Source organism: Phaenicophaeus curvirostris, chromosome 10, assembly GCF_032191515.1.
Source record: "Phaenicophaeus curvirostris isolate KB17595 chromosome 10, BPBGC_Pcur_1.0, whole genome shotgun sequence".
NCBI classification, from domain to species: domain Eukaryota; kingdom Metazoa; phylum Chordata; class Aves; order Cuculiformes; family Cuculidae; genus Phaenicophaeus; species Phaenicophaeus curvirostris.
In genome coordinates, this window is record NC_091401.1 from 3664883 (window position 1) to 3680577 (window position 15695).

The following is a 15695-nucleotide window of genomic DNA, read 5'->3' on the forward strand; positions in this document are numbered from 1 at the left end:
TTCTTTATTTTGTGTAGAGCTTTGGCTTTTTCCTGATGTCAGTGTGTTCCTGCTGCCTTTTGTGCTAACTTTAGGTAATGAACGCTTACTTGTTTTAAAGCTAATCCCATCTTTCCACCAAGTACTCCTGCAGGAATACAATCAGAAAATTAAGAAGACCCCTCAAAAATAGCAGGTGTGCTCTCAATACCACTATATTTTAAACCTATCTTGCATCAGATTCTCTTTGTTTATCATCATTACTCCTGACATTGGGGAATTCATCGTATAAGGCTTTTCTCTCATGGTAAGAAGCTTCATATTCTCTCTATCTGCTTAAATGAAAGCTGAGATTCAGCAGTAATCGCTTGATTCCAGTTGCTGAAGCTTAAACAAAGCATTAGTCGTTGTGAAAGCTGAAGTAAGACTGGATTGGCTGTGAGTGCTGGGAACGGAAACCCTGCAGTAACTAGGTCGGTTGGTAGCTGTGGTATTGTCAGCGTGCTGCCCAGTAACTGCACTGTAGAAAGGATCTGGGTAGCTCAAGCAAGTGTTGACTAGTGGTGGCACTGACTACTATCTGCAATCTGTCTCCTTCTGTGCCATTGCCAACCCATCTGATGCTGTTTTAACCCAAAAAATTCTTTTTTTTCTGCCAGGCACCTCCTCTCATTTCTTCTTCTGTCAGTCTGTATTTATAGGGCTGTCTAATATTTACAGAATCCCTTGGTCAGGGATTAATCTGCAAATGTAGCAGCTAGTTTAGTTATCTGGACAAGCACCAGGGTAGGGCTGAGCTGAATGTTATGTCTTTGCGTGTATAAGGCAAAAAAACAATATAAGGGAGCTGCTTGCCTGAGCTGCTCCGTCACCCAAGACTACAACAGCAACACAGTACTTAATCCTGGGGCAAATCCATCTTGTTACTTTATGGTAGCAGCTTCCAAATACATTCTTCTTTTCTGCTTTTAGAAACTTGTTCTGGCTGCGCTCCTACTGTTCTCATTAAAGAATTACCTGCCAGCTAAATGAACCACTTAATCTGGTAAGGGCTGAAGGCTTGTCTGTTCATGCAGTGTTTGTCTGTCATCCTCAGCTCACACATACTGAACTGACCTATGGCGATTCTGAACCAGCTCGAGATAACTGGCTGGAATTACTGGCTAAATAAATATATATCCATCACCTCCATCACACAGAAGTTTACAATGATGTGTAACATCACAGACTACTGGTGGTATGTGTGAGCTGAGTACAGACCCTGCCTTCCGGACTTCCTTGCTGCTGCATCCTCTCTTACCCATTGACCGTGCTCCCTGCTTGAATATTGATCTGTAGCCAACACCAGACCATTCTCAACTGTCTGTTCATGAAATCAACATCTCAGCACTGCAGCATTTCAGTACTGATTGACCATGCCAATTCATTATGCCCAGACTGGCCAGGGGTCCTGGTTCCCATCTTGGTCCCTGGGAAGAGTCATCAGCATGGGGCCGTGATTAAGAGGAGGGCCAGAAGAAATCACACCTGGGACACTCACCAACAATGGATTGCAAACAAGGAGCTGGGACATTCTTAAAATGAAAGCACAAACATAGAAATCTGTTTGTAACAGTCCTTGTTACTCAATTTGCTTCCCACAGTCCTTGTGCTTTAGCTAACAGAGTGCATATGAGCCTAGTGAGTCTGAGAGAGACCAGGAAAGAAACATGGGAACATGTGGCTGCCTCAAGGAAGAGACCAGATGAAGACTGGCAGGAGGTTTTCTGGACTCAGAAAGAAGGTGGTGAGCCAGCCTGGTATCACACTGGGATCTGGAAACTTCCTACTCTAGGTAATGAGCAGGTTGCTGAACATGCAGGTGGCTATGGCTTCATATTTCTGACCTGGAAGGGGACTCTCCTGTGAGTCTTGTCACTGCAGAGCTCCCACAAAATGCATCCTTGTTGTTTGTCTTCCTCTTACTCCAGACCACATCCATTTTGCGAACACTAGCATTGCTCCAGGTATCTGTGATCCATGACTAAGTGGCTGCTTTTGGCTATTCCATCTTATACTCCCTCCAACGCTGCAAAAATCATCACCAGAGCTGTCTAGGAGCAAGCAGATAACTTGCAAAGCTGAGGCCACTCAGCCACGTATTGACAGCTACATCTTCAGACCTCAACACACTTCCTGATGGTTGGTGGGAGGGAGCATTCTTTCATCTGAGAAAGCCTGTTTAAAGGTGCTAGCCTCCATCAGGACGACGACACAACAGCAGAAAATGAGTCTTGGGAACTTTTTGAGTTCTCCTTGAAGTCCCAACACTGCAATCACTTCCACGGTGCAACCTGAAAAATAGTGCAGGTAAAGCCTCACAAGGCAGAGGATGCTGCTGGGGGGACGCAGGTGAGAGTGCAGTGCAGAGGTGGTTCCTTCGCATGGAAACACGAGATGAGGCTGCAGCTGGACACAAGTACCAGGGCTCATCTAGCCACGAGCTATTTTCTAGCCTGGTGCAAAGTCAGATAGCTGAGGCCCGAGGTAAGCTTGCCAACCCTGGAAAGTAGCTGGATGTTTTGTCTGTGTTTTCAGAACATCAGGATAACGTTTGCTAGTCTAGAATCACATATTCTTACTTTAGCTAGGGGGAAACAACCGTGATTTTTATTTTTGAAAACGCATCCAGAATTTGTGGATCAGATTTTCTCTAAACTGCAAGTTGGCACCTTTGTTTTGTGTTGTACTCTCTCTTCTGAACCAGCACCACCTCCCATTTCAAAACCTGCTCCTTGAGCCTTCTCACATCCCTCCCTCTGGGCAGCTGCAGCTATTCAAAGTCAGAAAACAGCTGTGATTGTGTGAGATTGGCCTGTCTCTTCGCCTCACTCTTGAAAAGCACCTTCTATTATGAGAGTATCACAATGTTACTCTGGTAGAGCTGCATTTCTTATCCTCCCTACTTTTGCTCTCAGACTGGTTTTGCTTGTATTTTAAGTCACTGGGATGTTTCTGGAATAACTGCTGCTTCCGCATATTGTTTTCTTAGGAGCAGTGGGAAAGTCAGGCATTGAGCACTCCAGAAGAGTGACTCCAAACTGTGCTTTCACCTTGTATAAAAGGGAGGTCCCAGATGACCAAACTGTAAATGTGAGCTTATTTGGGTTCAGTATTCAAAGTCTGGTTGTTATCCTCACCCTATTACCCCCATGTGTGTTATAGGCTACAGAGGTCAGTAAGCCTTAACTGTGATGTGTGGACGGGTCAGTTGGGCTTGAGAGACCTTTGATCCTCTGCTCATAGGCTTTCAAGGGAGTGGTGGAAGAAGACTACTATTTAAGTAAGTGTTTATTTTATTTGAAGAAGCTGAATTGCACTCTAGGGGTACAATATGGTCACTCCCGAAGCTGTAGGCAGAACAAGCTGAAACATCACTTAGTGCAGTCTTACATCCAAACGAACCTGGAAGGACTGACACCTAGGAATGGGGCTGAAGATTCATAAGAAATGCAGACCATGGTAGATGGTGAGCACTGTAACCAACCTACCCCATTTAGAATAGCCTTTTCCTTCTCCCTGGAAGAAGGACGTCCTTTCCTCAGTACCTTGCACTTCTACAGGTTTTCTATGAGAACAGACAAGTGCTCCCCCTCTTCCCTGCTCAACTTAATCAGTTTTTGAAACAAAATAGCAGCACTTATTTCCATTCCCTGCTGTATGCAAACAGAGAAAGAAATGTGATTCTTAGTGTTAGTTTCTATGAGGAGAGAAGTGCTCCATTTTCTTTTAACTTAGTCATGAATTGCTGTCTAAAAGATTCTGCCAGTGCTATTCACAAAGAGATTTTGTCATCAGCATCAGTCTTCCTCCTCCTTCAGTTTATGTAAGAAGAAGATACTTGGGTCACTTGTCTGGAGCTGGCTACTGTGCCACCCATTTGAATTTAAAAGCATCTTCTGTGTATTATTAATTAATGGCTGTTTATGCGTGATTAATTCTTCCTCTGAGTAAATTACACCTTTGATCTCCATAAGTGGAGATGAAGAACTAGGCCCATGCTAGAAAAAGCAGGGGCCTGTTGTCCTGAGTGATATTTTCACCTTGTATTCTTGGTGCAAATCCATCTTCTGCTGCAGCCAGGCTGGGGTGTCCAGCGTGCCAAGGTAAGAGACGCATCCTCGGTACAAAGCAACAGAACTCTGGTTCAGGCATTTGTCCCACAGCTTGATAAAACGTGACCGCCAAAGTGATTCTTGAAATGAGGGAGAACTGTTCTGCTTAGCAAGAGTAAACTGCCATTTATAGGGAATTACGTAGAGGTCTGTCTTTTGGTGTGTGCTTGACGTTAATGAATGGTAGGGGCACTGCTGGACTGAAAATTCAGTTCTTGAGTCTATTCACAGAACGCTAAGTGGCCCTGTGAAATGTGTGACCCCAAACCATGGGAAATACACCCAGTTTCTGATCTTACTGAAGTCTAAAGCAATGCTGACTCCTATTTTTCATTATGGCTTGTTGATCTCAGCCAGTTCTGTGCACACATACCTAACTGATGAGTTCTCACTGAGTGACGCTCCAGAGCTGTGACCAAATTTTGCTTTGTTTTTTGGTCTGCCAGAAGTGTAGAAATGCTGCCCCTAGGATCAGCATGGTCCTTGTGTTCCTTGGGATGGACTTCTGCTAGTTTGTATCACAGATTTCCTTCTCAGGTTTAAAGATTCCCAACCTGTTACGTGGCAAGACCACAAGAGGAAAAAGCCAACACAATGACCAGTGTGCTCTGTAGGCTCAGAAAACAGCAGCCTGAACCCAAACCACTTATTAACTTATCTCAGGCTCCTTTGTTTCCTTCCCTGCAGGATTAAGTCTATCAGACCAGAAACCTGCATGGACCAAAAGCAAAGGAAAATATTCAGGTGAAGCCAAATCAAAACAGGCTGAAGCCAAATGAGGGTTTTTTTGCCACAGATGGTAGGAGGGCACTTTCCTAGTTGGAGTTGGCATTACGTTCCCATAACTCACAGCAACTCAGAAGCGGTCATTTCTTTTGACCACCGTAGGAGATGGGTCCTGCTGCTGCTGGCACGGGGTCATTTACTATCTTGACTAGTTATCCAAATAATTATGCCATTGGCAAATATTGGAACATGAGATTTTCACTGGAAACTCAAAATTTATGTAACTAATTCTTGCGTCTCCTTTTCTGATATCACGAAGGGCAGAATCAGTTGCCTCCCTGACTGCTGAAAGCTTGGACTTGCTCTGGGGGAAAGCAGCAAACTGGAAAGAAGTGGAACTTTACATACTTTCAATAAGTAAATGCATAAATTTGAGTCAAAGTGCAATTTGACTTAATACTCCTCTGCATTCGTGCTCTCCTGTACAAAGCCGGTATATGTCTGCCTCATTTCCAGTCTTATTTTCCTCCAGAGCTATTTTGTTTAGTTCACAGCTACCCTTTAAATTTTCAGTTTGATGGTGAGAAGAACGGCAAACGTTTGATGAACCTGAACATTAGTATAAAAAAATGTTATTCAAGTGCTCACCTAGTTCTGCATCACTGTTACAGCAGCTGATATTTCAGTAAGTTTTAGAGACTGTTAAAAAACGGAGCTTTTGCAATTTTTCAGCAGGGTGTCTTAAGAGTCTCTGGCAAGAAATTTAAGCGTGAAATTTAAGAGGAGCGTGAGAACCCTACTTCGTAGCCTCCAGCTCCCCACAGCCTGTGGGGGAACTGAGTTGGCGGGTTGCTAACGAAGTAGCTGAGCAGGTGGGAGAATATTAACCCGAGCAGGGTTTATGCTGTAGAAATGTACATTTTGCTATTTATTACCAGATGTAAAAACTGTCGCTGCATTTTATGTGACTGAATTATGAATGACCTAAAGTTAGAAACGGTGTAGGTGAGTTGTTAATATCCTTATGCAAATAAAGACATGTCACAAAGTGCAATGACTTAAAATATAAAAAGAGGAAGAGCTGAAAAAGTTGATGTGGAAGGGAAATTCTCTGAGCGTGCCTCACCTGCCCGCGTGCTGAACTTACGCTGTGAGAGGCCCGCTCATCTGCTGAGGAGAACTATTAGACATTCTGGGGGCCTGAAAGGGTCAAAGACAGAATAATGAAAGCCAAAAGCCTGGAGAGCAATATTCTGTCTGGCCTGAAAGGGTCAGGAACAGAATATCATGCCAACAACAAAGCTGCTCCTCCTGAAAGGGAGGTTGTGGACTATCAGGGCTCTTGGCAACATGCTTAGTTTCTCATCATTCCAGGGCCCGAGTTAAATATATTTCCAGGGCACCTGCAGGTCTAAGATAAGACCAGCACAAACAGAAGAATGTGTGAATCCTTGAACAGACACGTAGTCCCTCACTTGTAGAACTTACATAACTTGTATTCTCACGGTAAGAATAGCCGTAATGTAAACAGCGCACTCAAGCTTGGTAGAAACTGACAAGCTCTCCCAGGAGAGTATAAAAACTCTGGTTGAGGAATAAAGAATTGCTACTTGCCACCAGAGCAGTAGTCCGTCTAGTCTCTCTAAGACGTCCCTGTGAGCTGGTCTCCGTCAATCTGCTAGTTTGTTTTTCAAGCTGAGAGTAATCTTAGCTTCACACAGCCATCACTTTCTGCCTGTGGGTACAGCAGATACTTAGCAGCTGCAGACAGAAAATAATATTATGATTTTCTACACCAAGCCCTCCATCTCCTGTGTGACCTTAGGCCAGGCAGTCCCGCTCTCTGTTGGAATACAGCTCTGCTCACCCAGGCTCCCAGGGAGCGAGGGCTCCAGCCGGTTCCCTTGCAATATTGACGTACCCAAGAGTCAAAAGCATCGTTGCTGCAAGCCTTGGTGGCCAGCGGGAGCCACGAGCCCGGGGAGGTGCTGTAAAAGCTCCGTGGTAGCCATCAGGTCTGGGGCTGTGCAATCCACCAGGGAAGCTGTCTGGAATGTAGGGCATTGGGACAGCTGCACCCTGCCAGGCCAGGAGCTCGGGAACACTGCAATACTTTGAATTTGGAAACCGTGGCTGGTATCAGGGCCAGGAGGTGGAGCCCAGCTCGCCGGGTGCGTTAAGTGTCACTGAGCATCCGAGGGTGCATCGGACTACGTGTGAAATTCTGGAGGTGTGACACTGGAGAAAGAGGGGACCAAAGTCAGCTTAGAGGTGAGAAAGCAGGTAACTTTAAAAAGTTTGTCAATCCTAATTTTAGAGTTTTAACTATAGAAATGCTGCTTTAATTTTTTTCTGCCAGTCAATATTGATTTAAAAAAACCAAACAGTCATTTTCCCATTTAAAAGAGAATGGAGAATTTTAATACTGTGTTGCAATTTCCATTTCCATGATATCTGCCCTGGGGAAAGACATAAGAGCTTAAGAACTTCATACTCTTTCAGTGTGCTTCTCTCTTAGAGAAAGACGGGCGATATTAGGTTTACTTAATTTTAGGGAAAGAACATAAAGAACACAAATACAACAAGCATCTAAAAAAATGAGACATATTCTCCTTTTTATTGCTTCCTGCCTATAGTAATGACTGTTCCTCATTTCAGTCAGGAGGAACATTTAAAATTACAAAATACTGTTCCCTGTATATAACAATTTTAATTTAAAAAGGCCAAGAAAGCCTATTATACTCTACATAATATTTTACATCTTCCATTTTCTCTTCAGGATTCACTACTGTATCGATGTATGCCAGAAAAGTCCAGTAGCTGGCCCTGACACGACAAAACCATCTGTTTATTTTCAGGAGCTCACCGACTAGCCAATCTTATTTTTACAATCACTTCTGTCTAATGATGCTGCTTATGAAAAGATGGGTAGGGAAGGCTTAGGATCAAAGAGTAAACCGCAGATTTCACAAGGTTTTCTTGGCAAAACAACATGTTGATTTAGCTGCCGTGCTGGAATCTGCAAACCTTCATGACGTGTGTTTTTCCTGGGATTACTTTGGCTAGCATTTTCTTTCCTGTCTTCGTATGATAAATCTTTGTCCAGGAACAGTGATCTGAAATCGCTTCAGTCTAGCATAGCTTTTCCATAGAGCTGAGGGCTTTCCTTAGAGAAGCTGTTTTCTAGGTCCCGTTTTAGACCGCACAGCAGGTGCCCCAAAACTTGTTTACCAAGGAGGGGGTGACCGGGCTGTCACTCTGGGCTGGAATTTTGGCTGCCCTGTATCTGGGCAGCAGCTGTGCCCACATCCCTCCCGAGCCACCCATTCCCAAGGCTGCCACCCTTTTCAGACAGAGCAGCAGGACTGAGGCTGGGAATGCCGGGCTGCTGAGTCCCACCGGTGATTTCTGGATAGTAGGGAGCTTTTATCTGTGCTGCTCTACGGGGTGCGGGAAAGCCTGGGATTTGAGGAGAGACTTGCCAATTGTCCTTCTGGCATCCCATGATTCCTTCATCCTTTGAGAGCCAAGTCAAGTTAGTCAACTTGGGAGAGAAATTGCTTTGCACCACAGTGCCGGTACTAGAGAAGCAACTGCACGTGTCTTAGAAAGCAGGAGCTGTGCCGTTCAGCTTATCTGGCTGCAAGCAGAGGAGGAAGAAATCATGGAGCTCCTGGTGAACTAACTCCTCCTGGACCGACTTCACCTGATGAAGCTTTGTTGATGACCAAAGTGGAGGGGTAGCCAAAATTATAAATAGGTAAAAGTCACCTAGGGATTTGCCCAAGCATTACCCCTAAAGCAAAGAAGCAGCATGAGGAGCTCCTCACATACAGGACAGCTGGTCCTGCCGCTGGGAGCTTGCTGTCCCACAGGCACAATTAGGGGTAGCAAGGCTATTAGTCCAGGCTAACCAGCGGTAAACGTAGGATCTCTTCCACAGCCTGTTGCCAAAAAGGATGTGTACTGCACCAAAAGTAGTTAGTGGCACAGATCTGCAAGCATGGAGTTTACTGGTAGCTTTGCAAGCCTGAGATTCCCAAATGTGGGAGAGTGGCATGCATGTGCCAGCTCAAAATAATGTTTCTTTGAAACACGCTGTGTTTACTGCTTCACTGGCAGACAAAGCATTTCATGGTCACTTGGGTTGGAGAAAGGGTTTATTTAACTTGTGAAATGCCTGAAGGTCTTGGAGATGAAGAGGTGCAACGCTCCTGCCTATTAATTGGTCCTGGCATTGGCAAATGGTTTGAGCAGAGAGAGCTATTAAGTGTGGCTGAAGGGCAGAGCTGGAGTTGTGCAGCACGGTGTTCTGCGGCAGCGTGGCGTAAAGGGAAGGCCTGTGGGGTAGGGATGTGTCAAAAAATCCTGCTGCGAGAAAACACTTAATGCAAGCACTTGTGGGGCTGTGGTTAGGCTTGAGGTTATGGGGCTGGGTGGGAACAGGCAATAATGCCACATCACCTTGGGGAACTGTTTTCGCAGGTACCTGCTCCACTCTTCTGCTTAGGTTAGTGATCATACATATGCGTTGTCTGTCTGCCATTCTCTAAGAAAACCCAACTCCCTTCAAATCTTTGCCTGTGTGTCCAACAAGAGCTCCAACTATTAAATCTTGGGTTCTTATTTCTCCCTGAAGAGAAGAACCAGACAAACACCAGCAGACTCTTTCTCCGTCTCTGGTTTCATGATGTCTTGATGCTGTAAGTGCTATAAAAAAAGAAATAGTTCAGTGTTTATAGCATCAGTGATGCAACGTTCATTCTTCTCAGTTCTGCAATTCCATTCCCATAGTCACATCCCAGGCTTGGGAGATGGGAGATACTGGATGGAAAAATGAGACGCACACTTTCTGCACAGGAGCACCATCGGCACAGGCCTTGTTTTGAGGTGCTTACAGTGGTGAATGGCTCCGGGAGGAGGGAAGAGAGGGGATTTGCATGGGCTAGCAATGCGGGCTGGCCGAGTAAGGACTGGAGCATACAGGTGGAGGTGCAAGATTGATGGCAGGGCCCAGTCAGTAAAGATGATGTTTGTTAATTACTAAGACTGATGTTTGCCAGGTGGCTTTTGCACGTAAGCAAAGTACACGCTCTGCAATGCCAATGTCCCCCCAGATAAGCAGGAGCAAGCACGGAGGGTCTGGCTCTGGAGGACGCCTCATTTCACTCCCTGGGGCAGGGCTTGTGCTCAGCGTGCTGCCTCACCATGGCAGACGGACACCCAGGGAAGCACCGCCGGCCTGAGCAAAGGGTTAGGATGTGCACCATGCAGAGCCAGAGGAAAGGGGGGATCTACAGAGTCAGCCAGGAGGCAGTGAAATGGAAAACATGAATATGAGGTGAGAGGGAGCACTGGTTTCATAAGATGCTTTGAGTTGGAAGAGACCTTAAAGGTCATCCAGTTCCAACCCCCTGCCCTGGGCAGGGACACCTCCCACTGGGTCAGGCTGCCCAAGGCCCATCCAACCTGGCCTTGAACCCCTCCAGGGACGGGGCAGCCACAGCTTCCCTGGGCAACCTGGGCCAGGGCCTCCCCACCCTCATGGTGAAGAATTTCCTCCTTATGTCTAGAATTTCCTCCTTGTGCCTAGGAAGTCTACTGGTTTGCCAGGGCCCTTCGCTGTTCAAGCACCAGCACAGTGGTCTGCATTGCAGATGACGTTTCGTGGTTGCCATTTCAAACAGATGATGGGAAGAGGAGAGGCTAAAAGGGAGCGGTCCTGGAAAGGTGCCTTCCTCACAAAATGCTTGTACCCGCCTATTATCCACAGAAGACCAGCTCAAGTCAACGTGACCCACAGGGCTTTTGGCAGCATGATGGTGAAAGACAATTCCAAGTCAAGGGAAGGATTTTAGCCAGTTTTGGTGTGTTCTCTCTATTTCTTTGAGAGGCTTTTTTATCATAAGGAAAGACTTTGCTGTACTTTTATCCTCATCTAAATCCAGACCCTTCTTTCAGTGCTGTTTCCTTACACCTCTTCCTCTTCCCGTAATGCACCTTAGTGCTTTTCCTGGCATACTTCAAAAGTAAATTCCTCAACACTTACTGAAGTCACTCTTCTGCCCTTCCTCACACGTTGCTATTAAGGTCACCCTTCCTTTTGCTCAGAACTGACTATTGTTCGTGACCCTGCTGAATGGCTTCCATCGTGACATTGTGTCCCCACTTGCATCAGGCTCTGCAATGATGTTGTCACTTAACACCTCCTCTTTCTTTCTGAAGCTTTCTGTCCACTGAACTGTTTTCTAGCAGTGTCAGAATCTGTTTCACCTCTGCGCTATTCATTTCACAGCTCTTCATAACATTCCTTATGTTGTTTATTCGTTGTCAGTCATCAGCCTGCGCTCATCCTCCCTCTTTAATTAAATGTCTAAATTCTCCTTTTTATCAGGTGATACAATCCCTGTGTTGCATCCAGGGTTTTTCACATTGTTCACTGTTTAATGCTGCTCTCCTTTCTCTGATCAGTGATTAGGGTAAGGGAGGTAACATTTCGCCTGTTATCTCCCTTCGTACGGCTCTCCAGTTTCCCGCAGCTCCCCTTCATCTCTCCATTCAGCTCCGAGACTGGTTAGGACAGGTGCCCATTAGTAGCAAATAACTACAAAAAGAAATTGAGGATTTGCTTTGGTCTTGTTTTCGGTGTGTTTGAACTACTTGAAAACCATTTGGGGCTTGCTTAATTTTAGAAAAATACAGTTAGGAGATACAAAGCTCCCCCCAGAGCAGAGGAAAATTCTCAGGAGCGTACTGGCACCCACCTTCCCAAAATAGTTCATGTCTTCATTCAGAGGAACGCACTGACCCACTTAGGTGGCACAGCACATCGTTGAAATGCATGTGAAAAGTGCCTGACGGTGGTGGTATTTGAATTCAACACCACCAGAAAAACACATGAATATCGATGGATGCATGCCAAAATTTCCACGCAGGCTTCTAATTTTAGGTTTTAACCTTTCCAGTGCCCTGAAGATCCCCTCAAAATCTCCAAAATCACTGACCTCTTCAGAAAATATTGGCCTAAATGCTTTACAAGAACTTAACATTGTTAAAAAAGTATTAACAAAGCTTTATGGACATGAGTAATCTTTAATAATTGCCTTTAGCTTCACAGGCAACTGCTTATTTTGAGAGAAATGCTCAGCATAGCTTGAGAAAGAACAGCCCATGCCCCTGCTAGCAGAGGAATGAAAGCCAATAGGATGTAGTAGCAACTCAACTATCCTTAATTTGAGACGTCCTCGGTGACGTTGACTTTAAGAACTGGAAGTGCCTGGATGTGACTGCATGCATACATATGCACATTATGAAACAATTGATGGCTCAATGAGTATTTTTAATTAGTATTTTCCTTTTAAATGCTCCATTTACCTTCTTCACACAAGCTATTTTTGCCACGTGCAGTTTTATTGGAGTAAACATACTCCCTTCAGAGTGCTCCTTCAAGCCAATTCAGAGATATCTTGACCCTCTTTTTAATGTTTTTCTTTCCCATGACTCATTCCTTTAATCACAGAAACCCCGTCCAATCTGGCCTTGAATGTTTCCAGGGATGGGGCATCCACTAACCTCTCTGGGCAACCTTGGCCAGTGTTTCACTGCCCTCAGAGAAAAAAGGCTGCAACAAGGTCTCCTTGGAGTCTTCTCCAAGCCGAACAACCCCAGCTCACTCAGCCTCTCCTCACAGGGAGGTGTTCCAGGCTTTTGATCAGTTCTGTGGCTTCCTCTGGACCCGCTCCAACAGGTCCATGTCCTTCCTGTGCTGAGGGGCCCAGAGCTGAACACAGTATTCCAGGTGTGCTCTCACCAGAGCGGAGAAGAGGGGCACAGTCACCTCCCTCTGCCTGCTAGCAAGGCTTCTTTTGATGCAGCCCAGGATACAAATGGCCTTCTGGGAGGCCAATCTTCTTAATTACACTTGTATTTTCTGCAGCAAACACTACTTAGTCCATTTGATGCCAAGAGCTACAGACTCAAAGGTCTGGGGCAGACAACAGGATATGTCAGATAAGACATCTATTTCAAGTAAAACATTTTCTTACATCATATGCTTTTTAGATTTAATGTCTTTGTAACAAGTAGGTCTTGAAGTTGTTAATCTTTTTTATATTCAGTGGGTGAAAGCAGTTATTGCAACTAATTACAATGGCTACAAATTTGAGAGAGGCAGACTCGATGATCCAGTGGATCTCTTCCAACCTGGTTATTCTATGATTCTATGATTTAGGCTAGACATAAGGAGGAAAGACAATAAGGACTCGATGATCCTGTGGGTCTTTTCCAACCTAGTGATTCTGTGAAATTCTTCACTATGAGAGTGGTGAAGCACTGGAACAGGCTGCCCAGGGAAGCTGTGGCTGCCCCGTCGCTGGAGGGGTTCAAGGCCCTCTCTCAAGTTGCTCTCTCCAACTACCTGAAAGGAGGTTGTGGAGAGGAGGGAGCTGGGCTCTTCTCCCAAGTGACAGGGGACAGGACGAGAGCGAATGGCCTCAAGCTCCGCCAGGGGAGGGTCAGGCTGGACATAAGGAAAAAATTCTTCACAGAAAGGGTCATTGGTCCCTGGCAGAGGCTGCCCAGGGAGGGGGTTGAGTCACCTTCCCTGGAGGGGTTTAAGGGACGGTGGACGAGGTGCTGAGGGACATGGGTTAGTGATTGATGGGAATGGTTGGACTCGATGATCCGGTGGGTCTCTTCCAACCTGGTTATTCTATGATTCTATGATTCTATGAAGGCCAGGTTGGATGGGCCTTGGGCAGCCTGAGCCAGTGGGAGGTGTCACCTAGTGATCCGTCTGTTGATTTTTGCTCTTTATATTGTTTGGGATCCTCTTGCTTTTCCAGCCACAAGATGAAAAAAAAAAAGGCCTGAGTGCTCTCCCTTCTAGTTCAATCTGCTAAGCAGGTCTGACTTTTAGCTCATTAGCCACTTCCAGTCTATTTTCAGTCTATGATTTTAAGCTGGAAGAGGAGAGATTTAAGTGAGATCTTAGGAAGAACTGCCCGCTGCTCGGTCCTGGTCCCTGGGACCCAGCGTCGCCCCGGGACCGGGACCCAGCGTCCGCTGGGTCCCGGTCCCGGGGCGACGCTGGGTCCCAGTCCCAGTCCCGGGGGGGGGGGGGGGGGGGGGGCGGGGCTCTCCAGGCGGCGGTGACGTCACGGCCGCGCCTCCTCGTCACGTCGCCGCCGGCCCCTTTGTTTTGAGAAGCGGCGGAGAGGCCCGGCCGCTCCGCACCGCTCCGCTCCGCTCCCACCGGCGGCTCCCGCGGCGCCGCTCCCGGCCGTGAGTGCGGGGCGCGGGCGGCGTGGCCGGGGCGGGGGGCGGCGGCGGGCAGCGCCGGTGCCCGGGACATGTCGGTGTGCGCGGTGCTGACACACACACACACCCCCCCAAATTGTCGCAGCGGGGCCGGAGCGCGGAGGCCCCGGAGCCCCCCGCCCGGCACGGGGCTCCCCGCGACCCCCGGGCTTGAGGGGAGGGGGGGGTCTCTCGCGGCAGCCGGGAGGGGGGGCGGGGCCGGAGCGGGAAGCCGGGCGCTGATTGGAGAGGCGGGAGGGAGGGGGCGGAGCTAGAGCGCGAGGCGGGGCGGTGATTGGACAGGCGGGAGGGAGGGGGCGGAGCTAGAGCGCGGAGCCGCGTGTTGATTGGTCAGTTGGGACGGGGCTGGCGGTCGATTGGGTGGACGGCGGGGGCGGGGCCCTGATTGGGGAAACGGGGGAGGGGCGGGGCCAGAGCGCGGGGGCGGGCGGTGATTGGTCAGCTAGGAGGGAGGGGGTGGTGCCGGGCGCTGATTGGGGAGATGGGAGGGAGGGGGCGGGGCCAGAGCGCGGGGCCGAGCGCTGATTGGGGGGCGCGCGGCGCGGGGGGGGCTGTCGCTGAGGCGGCTCGGGTGAAGGTGAGCTGGAGGGCGCGGGGGGGGCTGCGCGGCGCCGTCGGTGCCCGCGGGAACCCCCGGGCCACTCTCAAGGCACCGGGTGCGCCCTGAGAACGGGGAGGGTCTGGGGTTTAGCCTGGAGAAGAGGTGACGCGGGGCTCGTGGCGCTCTGCAGCTCCCGAGGGGCTGTTGTGGGGAGGGGGCTGCTGCGCTCTGCTCCCGAGGGGCAGGGCGAGAGGGAATGGCCTCTGGTTGCCCCAGGGGAGGCTCAGGCTGGATGTCGGGAAGCGTTTCCTCACTGGAAGAGTTGTCAGAGGGTGCCCAGGCAGGTGGTGGAGTCGCCATCCCTGCTGGGTTTTAAAATCCTGGTAGACGAGGTGCTCAGGGATCTGGTTTAGTAGTGGACAGGTACAGCTGGACTCGGTGATCTCAAAGGTTTTCTCTAACCAAGCGTCTCCTAGATTCTATGACAAAGTTCCCTGTGGAACCACTCAGGTGGGAGCCGTGGCCCCGTCCTGGGCCCAGGCGGGAGCTGGACACGCACCCACCCCGTAAGGAATAAAACCCAGGCTGTCTAAGTGACAGCGAGGACTGGGCCTTCTCAGGTGGCTTTTTCCTTTCAAGGGACTGTGTTACTGCGGAGAGATTCCCACAGGCTCAGCACAGGGTGAAGATGATCTGTATCGCAGCCTGCTTTTGGTTTATTTTGCTTAATAATCAGGAATCTCATGTCCAAACCGGTTCCTGTTTTTCTCACAGCGCTTAGGGCTTTTGTGTGTGTGTCATTAGCTTGATTACTGCAGAATTTTGGCATTTAGGTTGTAGTTTTTAATCAAAGTACTGCCTTATGTTAAAGTAACGTTAGAATAAACAGTTTTTGTAGTGCAACAAACTGCTTACCGTGTCAGCCAGCGTATTTGTTTTGAATTCTTGTTTACTAGTTGTTCTGTCTTCTTAAGACC

General features: G+C 48.0%; 1 protein-coding gene across 8 annotated transcripts in view; it reads left to right on the top strand.

The window, feature by feature from the left end:
• The window catches only part of KLHL24 (kelch like family member 24), a 47277-nt gene that overhangs the window by 10244 nt on the left and 21338 nt on the right, over positions 1 to 15695 (top strand). For 2 of the 8 annotated variants that reach the window (XM_069864986.1, XM_069864982.1), the window contains exon 1: positions 7030 to 7142. The exons of 1 other annotated variant lie outside the window; for it this stretch is intronic. The gene's annotated coding sequence lies outside the window, so the exon portion shown is untranslated. Of the gene's footprint in view, positions 1 to 6999; positions 7143 to 14021; positions 14142 to 15695 lie in introns of those variants that run through there. 5 more of the 8 variants (XM_069864985.1, XM_069864987.1, XM_069864984.1 and 2 more) reach the window with 5 other exon arrangements.